This window comes from Mercenaria mercenaria, chromosome 14 (genome assembly GCF_021730395.1).
Source record: "Mercenaria mercenaria strain notata chromosome 14, MADL_Memer_1, whole genome shotgun sequence".
In the NCBI taxonomy this organism is placed as follows: Eukaryota; Metazoa; Mollusca; class Bivalvia; order Venerida; family Veneridae; genus Mercenaria; species Mercenaria mercenaria.
Window position 1 is genome coordinate 12,873,004 of NC_069374.1, and position 10,751 is coordinate 12,883,754.

A 10,751-nucleotide genomic window follows, 5' to 3' on the forward strand; every position below is an offset into this window, starting at 1 on the left:
GTTCTCTGTCATTGTATTTGCTGTACTTGCCATTATAACAATCAACTGAACGAGATGTATCCTTGCTCAGCTTAGTTATGTAAATATCAATGTCTATCCACTTATACTTGTCCACAAATATTGCTAAAGTCTCACCAACACAATGTTTATCACTCGCGGAAATTGGTACTTTCTCTAAATTTACCGTTGCGTATGTACTTTTTTCCTCCTGCAGAAGGTTACATAAACAAAAAACACTGATTAAACTGTCAAAACTCGTATCTTTCCTGAAGTACGCACTTCCTCGCCACAGTCTATGTTATATTGCACAATTCTGCCAGTTATCAACAACGCCCATTCGTTAAAGTCTATTATAATTCTCAAAAATATGCTCCCGGTATTCATATACAATGTGCTTAGGTCCCCATGCTAATCTTCTCTGTATCGTTCCAATTTTAGTATATGTACTGCCGAAGCAAGTACATCTTTTTGACATTCCTCACCACAAACCCTTTCGGCGGGGGATACCAATTAATCGAATTTGCTTGTTTTAATTGCGTTGTTTGCTGTAGACTGGCAAAATGATTCTCATAAATTTACAAAATTAAAAAAAGATATTTTATCAAATGGCAGACAGTAAATAAACTGAACATGTTTTTTTTTCATTAGATGTATACGTAAATATAAAGTCTTCGTCTGTGTTCTTCTTGGAGACAAGATTTATTCGCAGCAGAGAGACAAGATTTATTCGCAGCAGAGGATAACACTGCAAAGAATTATAAAGATATGTTGTGCCTTGATAATATGGCGAAAACCTTTAAAATATCTTAAAAATAAAATAAATCCCTGTGGTTACGTGTTTCAATTTTTGTGTTTTGAGAAATTTCCCAGACTTTGACCATAGTACATAGTACCATTACTTTGTCCGTGTCCGTTATAAAGGTCTATTACCGGTATGCTGATTTTCACCAAACCGTACGAGTGGTTAGTGTAAAACATAGATTTTGTGCATGTTTTTGTCATGCTCTAATTAAATGACATGAGCGTAAAATTATAAGAACGAATATCTAACGAAAATTCATCTTTGGGCCATATTCATAGGCCTTTCTCCAACTCCACTCATTGAATGCACTCAAATAAATTGCCTAACGCTTTCGATTTGTAATCATAAAGGTGAGTGAAAGTCAAGTCAACTCCCGAGAGCGAGTGAATATTGAAAGAGGTCCTTGGGACACTTGTGTGTTTCTCAGATATCATAATGCAAGTTTAGATGATAAATTTACAATCTTTAATTCATTTGAAGGTATGATAACATTGTCGTGTGTTTTCAAAGCGAAGAGAGTTGTTTGGGGGAAAATAATATGTTTGTTATACATTTTGTTGAGGACGACGACATAAATAGACAGTAAATATTGGTGCAAACTATTTAAATAGATAAAGGAAAACTAAATATAGATCTACGAAACATAGCCTAACGGGGCTCTTCAGTCATTCCCACAAATACACGATCTAGTAACAAATAGTTGCATTTAACAAGCCTAGATATAGGAAAATCCATGCATGCTGAAAATATAAACATTACCTCCAATTTAATTTGTCATTGAGAAAACCTGTATATTTGTTAAATCTCATTTTTAAGTGACATCTGTAACATTTATCCTATAAATGATATATTTGTAATAATTAAAATTTACACGGGCTGACTTTCTGAAAACACCAACAATTAATGACACGAGTATTATTCAGTTGTAATAAAAAGAATCCATTTCAGCGAAAAATAAACTGATGCATTTTTAAGTATAAATTTCATTCTACTAATACAGATGAGTAGACGGGCGGACTGACGTATGGACGGACGTATTATAAAACAAATGGACGGACGGACGGACAAAGCAAGATATAAGATATGGTTAACATCCTTTTTGCCATGGTAACTTGTAACTTTAGGGCATGATAAGGTACGCTGTTATGTGTTGATACTCAACTATCATAAATTAACTCTGATATTCCATTAAGGTCATACAGAAAATGGTACTAAACTCGTCGAAAAACTCATTATTATTTATAGTAGCTTAAAAATAGAGAAAATGCGTTATCATGGAAACAAAAGCCTCGCGACTTATGTATTTTCATCATATGTTAGAAAGCTATTGAATTATTAAGTACGCAGAATACTTATATAACAGTAAAACCGAAATAACTTGAAAAATGTTAATCATCATTATTTTCGGTCTTCTTTCAAGGTAAAATATTTAAGAGGCACATGTACTTCAAACCTGGATAAAAAAAATAACGCTAAAGGACAGAGGTAAACAAACATGATATATTAGTAGCAAAATATTTTGATACACACACAAAAAAATGATTTGCTAATATTTGATTACCTCGTGAACATGCTTAAACAAATCGAGTCTTCTCTAATCGTACATTTTATTACGATAGTTTCAAGTATAAATGCAAAAAGTGGACAAAAATTACGTTGTTTGTTCGCTGACGTAAATCGATTGCACGGTTGCAAACGTATATTGTTGCACGTTTTGTTGTAAACATGTGCAAGAAGCGTGAAATCAATGTTAATATTCACTTTACGTTAATTATTATTTGATATTATAAATGTAAAGGTTTATGCCCGTTATGGTCGTTTAAAACGGCAAAAACACAGTTCTAGTCTTCATTATTCTACATAATATTAAGAAATTTCCAATGACTGCAGCACACACCGGAACCAATCTTAAATGTATGTAACTTGTGTCTTCTTGAAGAATATTGTCATTGCTGATTAAAATTCAAAAGAAAAGTAGGGTCATGTCTGATACAAGAAAAATGTTTTCAGTCAAACAAACACACTGTAAAATCAGTTAAAATGAGATCCCATATTGTAGTGGTTGTGTATGATCTAAAATACCACAACAAATATTCTGTAATTTTATTATTATTTCATTATAAAAGTACTACTTAAATGTCAAGCATATATCTGTAACAGAAATAAAGGAAAATAACTCTATACAGAGAAAAAACAAAACAAATAGAAGGACTAAGAACTGTTTGAATCCGTCACTATATGCGGCTACCCCTAGACATTTGGTTCAGACGAGCCAATTCCCATAGGCATGGCGAAAGGGTTTTTTGTTTGTTTTTATGGTTAACGCCGTTTTTAGGTCGACTTTTTAAAGAAAAATTAGAGCTATTGCTTTCGCCCCAGCGTCGGCGACGGCGTCGCCGTTGATTGTTATGCCCCTTTTTATCTCTGTTATTATCAAAGCTTTTGACTCGAAACTAAAAATAATTATTTACTATCAAAGTCCACACGAGGAGAAACAATCCCCATAACTCTGAATTGAATTTTGACAGAGTTATGCCCCCATATTTAACTTGGAATATTTTGGTTAAATTTTTTATCAAGTCAAATATCTCTGTTACTATCAAAGCTTTTGACTTGAAACTTAAAATAGTTATTAACTATCAAAGTCTACACCAGGAGAAACAATAGCCATATCATTAATTGAGTTTTGTTAGAGTTATGCCCCTTTTTAACTAAGACATTTTTTATTGAAGTTTAATAAATTTTTTACTGGCAAAGCTATAATTCAGAGTCAAGCATTGAGAAAAGTCGAACGCGCTTTCTTATGGACAGCTCTTGTTTCAACAGTTTTTCTGTTTAAGGGCGGGCAGTTAACCTAACCAGTGTGCCTGGATTCTGTACCAGAACCTGTTCTTCGCAAGTAACTGCCAACTTCAACAAATGAATAATCAGAGGTGGAGGACGCATGATTTCAGACACAATGTCTTTTATCAAATCGTCACGGAGAACATAAGCCCCGCCTGGGGATCGAACTCGCGACCTCGCGACCTCGCGATCTGTAGATCGGCGCTAAGCAAAAGGGTCCGGCTCTTTGAAATGTCTTATGTAGTGAAAATATGTGTTGTGCTCCTCTTCGGAAGACTTGACTTGCAGAGTACTAGTTTGCAACGGTTTTTTTTTTTTTTTTTTTTTTTTTTTTTTTTTTTTTTTTTTTTTTTTTTTTTTTGTTAAGGAGGTAGGTTACCTTGTTACAAGGGTAAATTCAAATTAGTTGAACCGCAACGTCTTTTTGTAGTTCGTGTTATATGAAGTTTTAATTGCTAAAATCTCAGTTTCGTTTGTCTCTGTTCCTTCAAGTTCAGTTTTTATTCAGGTTTGAAGAACATGACCCTCCAAAGGTATTTCATATGGAAAGAAGAAGGAAAATACGGATATTTAACACTTTTCAGTGTATTTTAGTTTCATTGATATCCGTAGAAGTCAGCATAATCTATAATTTTACTAGTATGCACGTTAGCTTTCTAATATAAGCTTAAAATGTATATGTCGCGGGGCTCGTGTTTCCATGGTAACGCATTTTCTCTCATTTTTAGACAGCTATGTATAAAAATAGGGGTTTTCGACGGCTTCAGTGCCATTCTGTTAATGAACAACATGGAATATTTGGGTAATATTATTAGCAAAATACCAAGCACTATACATGGTACCCTATTTTTCTTAAAGTTTAAAGTAACCATGACAACAGAGATGTTTAAAATGGCTTATATCTTGCTTTTTGTCGTAATTTCTTATAAAATAATATTGAATAAGATTATCTTTCTAGTTGATGTAGCTTTAAAACATATTATTTCTAACGTAAGTTATATTTTCGTGTTATCTGCATTTATTCAAACACATTTCTAAGCTTAGAATACTTACAGCAGTACCCCTCGTCTGGCATTGTTCATGGAAAAATCGTTCAGCATGCTACTATTATTCTCATGGATATTGATGAAATGAAAATAAAAAGCCGAAGCTGTGTTTCTTAAATAGACTAGTGTCAACGCTTTTGAATTTTACCTTTAGATACATAGGTCACGGGCTTCGTTTCCATGGTAACATCATTTCAATTCAAGAAACCACAATTTTCTACTGAAATTTGAACAATTTTAGATCTTAGTTTTAGTATATAAGTAACAAATTATCAACGGAACCTGAAAAATAGGTATTACAAATCAAACTGCTAGATTTTTATTTGAAAATGGCCGTAACAAGTAACCTCTCACCTAACTATATTCCAAATAACATTGGTTACCATCATCCATTTTCGTACATTCCGCATAACATTTCAATGTAACTACATAAAAGAAGCAAAATATTGATTATTATTCAGAGCAAAAGACTCATAAAAAATATTTCAGCAAATAATGGTTATTTGAAAATAGTTTGAATAAAGAAAATGCACAGAATTACGTACTTTTAAGATAAAGGCTATTAATTTTGCGCGGTAACTGACACGTAACGTCATGACGTCAATGACGTCATTTTAAGGCAACATTGTTTTGAAGCGTTTCTGCGGCAATTTATTCATTATTTCTGCATTATTAAACCATAAAGCGTCAGATCGAAGACAGGTCTATGATTTGTTTTCAGAAGAATGAATATACAAACACATTTAGCTTGTCGTAAACGTCGTCGTAAATCGTCACGTTAGCTTCCGGTTGGACATGCGCACATACAAATATAAAGGTAACCTACCTCCTTAAAAAATGTTTCAAAATTAATCTTTTAAGATTTAAAAAGAACGTTTTTAATACATCAGAAAGCTTGGGATTGTTTTGGTTTTCTTACTACTGGGGTCAATGCGTCAATGCCACTGTTACTAAAAATAGCAAATGTTTGAAAAAAGTATGTTTTCGGGGAATTTCCATATTTCTTGCTCGTTATTGTTTCTTATACATGTATTACAAAGCGGCTGATCGACACGAAGCCGAAAATAACATAGTTCTTGTAAAGATCAAATCCATTAGTTATGTTGTATATTTAAAGAAATTATAAAGATTACACTTTTACGCAACATGGATTTCCGTCTACATCTTTTTTGATAAAAGCAACTTTATGCAAATGTTGATATAATACATTATTCAACCCTTATCTGTTTTCAATATAATTATCTTGATTAATTTTAAATTTATCAGTGTTTTCAGTCACCGAATTAATGAATAAATAGATAAATCAAATTGTCATTTTGACTCCAATAGCTGTCTGATTTTCATAAAATTAATCGGAATATTTTAAAGCATCATATAAAAACGTAATTTCCAAAATTTTATGGGTCAAACGTCTTTCATATGATTCAAACAATAAGAGATATTGCCACTATTTTAAACGTTACCCTGCTAAATTTCTATAATGAACTTGTCCATCTTTCAATTTGGATAGTACCATTAACTGTTAAAAAGGATGAATACCAAAACGCTATTCGCCAAATGTCAGTTAAAGGGACATTTTCATTTTAAGAACTGAATGAAAATCAACTTGTGTTTTCTCGAATTTTATTGAAACAAACTGAAGAAATAACCCTTGAACGTTAATAAAACACATGTGGGGGCCCTGTCTGTGCAATCACTAACTCATGACTGTTACTGGAACAAACATATATAGTTCCCATTGTAAGATACGTTGAATATTCTAGAAATCATCTTAAAGGTATAACAAAGATTTTCATTTTTAAACACATTATTAAATTTAGTTCATATCATACATGGTAACATTTCCATGGTATGTGATTCCATATGACTTTTGATTTAAATTTTTTTCAGACTCTTAAAATTGATGAATAAATAAAAGAAATAAGAATATAATTCTTTGTTGTCTGTCGTTTATGATCTACTCACAAAAAATTAAGTTTATTCAAAGTTAACAACGACTTTACATCAATTAACTATTTTTCCATTCACAAAGTGAAAATCGACTGTTGCTTTATGTGCCAGTTAGTTTATATTTTTCCTTAAGATAAAATATACGCTCTTTAACGTATCTTACCAAGGACTATGACATAGGGTAAGGAAATATTCTATGCCAAAAGAACACATGAAATGAGTGATTCATCACAACGTGACTTTGCCACGGCAAATCAAAATTCTAGAAGTCTAATAAATGATACATAATAAGCCATGAAAGGAACTTGTTAACGTATCTTACACATCATTTCAGAAGTAACAAAACATTGATATATCTCATAGAACCATATTAATCCTTAAGTACATTATTTCTACACCAAGTTATGGCTCAGGCATTGTTAAAAGTCCGGCATTGAACTTCGTATAGTACAATATATTACAATGTTCCGAGCTCAACTTATGTTAACGTATCTTACGCAATGACCACCATCTTAAATTTTTAAAGAATATTTTGTTGTTAAATGAATACAAGTCTATTTAAAAGTAAATGACCAATTTATTACCATATATTGATAGTATGAGTAGTATTTTATCATGAAACTTGAACTGTCTCTTCCTCTTGTCTTGCGGTGCATGGTATTTTATATACTGCAAACAATTTATGCAAAATCGACTTCTGGTTAAGGCGGCCATTTAAATAGTTTAAATTTATATTTATGCTTACATCCCTCTATAAAGATACCTTCGCACACTCTTCATTTTCTGGTTCTTTTATTCTCATCCTGTTCTCCTAAAATGGAACTGTTCAAAGTTGGAATTTCGCTTAGGGACATAATTATTTTGCATTAAAGTATCATCGGTCTGTTTATTGTTCTTCTTCTAACTAACTATATTAATTGGGACATCGTTCATTTCATCTGCCTTCCTTTCCCAATGTGGTCTCCGTGTTCATCAAGCTAATTCCTCTTATTCTGTTGGCACTTTGGTCGTGTTCAAGACCAGCTTTGTAACTGTGTAACTGTAACTTGATTTTTAGTCGCGATGTACTCCGTTGTGCTTTTCTCAAACATTATACTTCCTCAGTGTGACAATATATGTACTTGCTCTTCTTTGAAAAACTATAGGTTCTCTTCATGGACAGTTTTCTTTTTTTCTAACTTCAGATTTCTTTTTTTCATATGCTGCCAATCTCAGCATTTCAGGTTATTTCTAAGGCTGTCCCTTCTGCAAAGTTCTGATAAAAGTAAGATACGTTAACACAATTGTAAGATACGTTAAGGTATACCAGCAATAATTCCCTGTTTTATAACCAATGAAACTATCTTCATTTAATTTAATGTATGAATTTAATCCTTAAGAGATTTAATAAACATGCATTTACTTATCAACCTAGCTAAATATTCTAAAAATTATGTAATACATATTGGATACCATGTGTAATATACGTTAAATTTAAGCAAGATACGTTAAACTTGTTTCTTCACATTTTCTTCACCAGAACTCATGCCTGATTTTAAAAATGCAATTGTGAATAAGATATAAGGTACATACTGCCATGAAATGCAAAAAGAATAAGTCTAACATGATAACTTACCTTCGTACCTGTGTGTTTATTGCCTCCATATAATACTGAAATTTAAATGCTCCCGCTTGTAAAACTTTGAAGATCATACGTCAGCGAATACTTCTGTTGGATGTAATAACACTCTTTAAGGGTATAAGCAGTGATGGAAGCCAAATATTGGATTTTACCGCAAATGAAAACGAATTCTCAACAAATATATTAACGTATCTTACTTTAACGTATCTTACTAAAGTTAACAATTCGGTTTTCAATGAAAATATAACGTCCATGCATTGTTATTTAATCGTACAAGTTTATATCTTTTTAAAATATCACAGACTATGAAGAAACACTGTTCTGAATTATGCTATATATGTTATTCTTTTGTATCCAGCTGCTTCAATGTTAACGTATCTTACGTAAAATGAACGCAACAATTGAACTTTTGAAATTGTTGACTTCTCACTGTCCTGATTGAAATTACTCCTTTAACTATTGTGGACATTCAATATCACCAAAGCAAATGTCATATACGTATAATCCATGTTTAAATGACATTACTTTATACGAGACTCATGGGCACAAAATATGTTAACGTATCTTACGTGAGATTCAGGGACACCCAAGTATTACATATGAAAATCAAATTATCACAATTACAGTCTATACAAGAATATTAGTATGTTTTCCAAACATTATTTCTTTAATCTTAGGATAAAACGGTGTCATAAATAACCAATTTATACTCAGCTGACCTCGTACTTACAATAGCCCCACAGCCAGGACACTGAAAATATCACATTTTTTGGAATACTTTTTGTTAAATATTTCATTAAAATCAGTTTTTAATTTGGTAAAAACGATATATACTGATAAACTTGGTCTTGTTCTGCAATTAAATGCTCAAGCTGACACCATGTGTACCATACTTTTAAAAATAAAGGCTTGGGACAGCAAAAATATGAAAATGCTCTTTTAACTGACATTGGGCGTATTGACTGAATGGCGGATAGTGCAGACCATGATCAGACTGCAAGGATGTGCAGGCTGATCGTGGTCTGCACTGGTCGCAAAGGCAAAAATCACTTGCCGCCAGCAGGCTAAGGGTTAAGAATACTACCCTTTTCGAGAACTGTAAAATCTACGAAAAAGCATTTGTTCCAGCTTTAAGTAATTACTTATCTTGTTTCGAAGATACTTACTTGATATTTTGACTTAGTATCTCGAAATAAAGACTTTCAAAGCAGAAATTTTGACTTAGTAACTTATAATTAACGTATAACACATGGGACACTAATGCTCTGGCGTACAAATCTCTAAAATATTTTACATTTGGTTTTTTAAAAAATACATTGTAAATACAAAACTCACAGAAAACCATGCTACAGAATTAATGAATGTGAAAGGCAAGAATTTGTTATCAGTAATCAACACATGATGTTTATCTGTTGATCTGGCATCGTTTTTATCGCCTGATACAGATCTGTCAGTTTCCCGCCACTAATGAATATATTCATTCACTGATTTATCGATCGGTTGAAATAGATTTCCTTTGCAATGATTTATTGGTTTTCTGGCAACAAGATTGTATCAAAAGAAAAAAAAAATAAAGATTTTATATGAGTTTTAGCTGCACATAATGTAAGTAAATTATGTTGATATGCAAAAAAAAAAAGAACAAAGTACACATATATTATAAAACTTTGTATATCAAGTGAAATTCAAAAACATCTTTGTATATGGGCGGGAAAGGAAACACAATACGGTGAATACTTTTCCTTAAACCTTTTAATTTCTAATGTCTGTTTTCTATTTTTCATACTCTAAATGAGCTTTTTTGCATTCAAAATAGTCATAATTTATATTCAGTAACTTGATTTACATATGTTAACTACTGCCTCGTTTTCACTAGACCCTGACCTTTTCTTCACAACGGGGCATTTTACTATTTGAGTTTCCTCTTAGATCATCCGAGCATATAGTGTTAATGGTGAGCTTTTAGGACCGCTGCATATCTGTCGTCCGTCCGTCCACATGTTGCTTCTCATAAACTGCTTGATTCAATTTCATCAAACTTTGCCAGATGAATCCCTGGAATTTGTTCAAATGGCTCAGCTTAATTAAACAATCGCCTGAGCTAAAATAAATTAAAAAATGAATATCTTGTTCAAATTCGCAAGGACCTCTACAAAGTTTACTCTAATCATGCCTTCAGGGTCAAAATTCGCCGCGACCTATTTGAAGATACAAGAGAAAGCGGCGTTTTCATTGGTTTACAATTAAAGCTGTACACTAAATCATGTATTAAAACCATCAAATGGGCTCTAAGCAATATGTACCCATTTGCGTCAGGTAAGCGATATTGAATCATCCTGACATCTTGTTCATTTCTTCCCCGGACATTTAGCTAATAACACTGATATTAACAAGTATTGCTAATTCTTTGTTAAGCACAGTTTATCGCATCTGTTACATTTATTTCATCACACGTGAAGTCAGTATGACCTTTGTTTACTGATTAACC

At 32.4% G+C, this 10,751-nt stretch overlaps 1 pseudogene; it reads right to left on the reverse strand.

The window, feature by feature from the left end:
- Nucleotides 1-361: 361 nt before the first annotated feature.
- Nucleotides 362-462, reverse strand: LOC123528363 (U6 spliceosomal RNA; annotated as a pseudogene).
- Between the last annotated feature and the right edge of the window lie 10,289 nt (nucleotides 463-10,751).